Source organism: Propithecus coquereli, unplaced genomic scaffold (genome assembly GCF_000956105.1).
Source record: "Propithecus coquereli isolate 6110/MARCELLA unplaced genomic scaffold, Pcoq_1.0 Scaffold1, whole genome shotgun sequence".
Lineage (NCBI taxonomy): Eukaryota > Metazoa > Chordata > Mammalia > Primates > Indriidae > Propithecus > Propithecus coquereli.
Genome location: NW_012133857.1, coordinates 9810863 through 9812018, shown reverse-complemented (window position 1 = coordinate 9812018; position 1156 = coordinate 9810863).

Sequence of the window (1156 nt, the reverse complement as noted above, 5' to 3'; positions counted from 1 at the left end):
CAGATCCTTTACTGCCTTGAAATCAGACTGGGTCTCAGTTGTTCTACTTATGAACGTCAGCAGGTTGCTTCATGTCCTGTTTGTGAAACACAGTAAGTAATAGCTGCTCTACCTAAGTAAGATAATGCTTGGAAAGTGACTGCAGAAACTTGCAGAAGTGGTAGGTATTCTTTTTCAGGTAGCATTTTAAAATAAGGAGGGAGAGAAGAAATTACATTGGACTACCTCCTAAATGCCATAGCTTTTGTCAGCCAATTTACATACATATATATTATGTCCTTTAACCTCTGACACAGGCATTGTGGTTTTCATTCTGGTGTGGGACTTGAGTGAGTTTTATATGTAACCTACGTAAAAGTTAGTTCTTCACCTGCAAAACAAGAGAAATAGCTATACCCACTTTATAAGGCTGCTGGTGACAATTAAAGTAACACATAAGTGACTTAGCCCCAGTGCCTGGGCTCTTTTTAATGCTCAAAAAAAATGTGGGCTAACATTACAACCTTATAGACTTTGGGTTAATTCATGGGACCTGTTACATAGTAATGCCAGATTAGGAAGATGTCATTGGTGAGAAATCTTGTGGCTTATTGTACCTATTATCTACCTGTCTGTCTATCCACTATCATCTATATCCATCTATTTTTACTAAGCAGATGGAAGAGAAAAAGAGGAAAGTTTCATTTGGCATGTAGACACTTAAAACATGTCATTGTAGTGTCCCTGTACCAAGTACCCACTGGCCGCTAACCCAGATAACAAAAGTAAAAGGCAAAGCAAGTTATTCTGGCTCTGGTTACTTTGTGTTGATGTAGCCTTGGGAAGATTCGCAAACACAGAACAATATGGACTAAGTTTTCTTTATCTCGAAAAGTATAAACACATCTTCTCCTAGAAGGTATACATGCAGGGTGCTCACGTGTTTTTGTTGTGTTGAGGGACTGGAGTAGTGGTGAAAAAATGGGAAAGCTAATTGTAATACTTGAAAGATAAAGTTAAATTTTGATTCAAAATGGAAAAACAACTGTGGTATCAGAAAAATCTGTGAAGTAAAGCAATGAAATAAATTCTCAAGATAATTGGATATACATTCATGTCAGGTCTGTGTTGAGTGTGGACTTATAGTTAATAATGTATATTTTAAATTAATTATAAT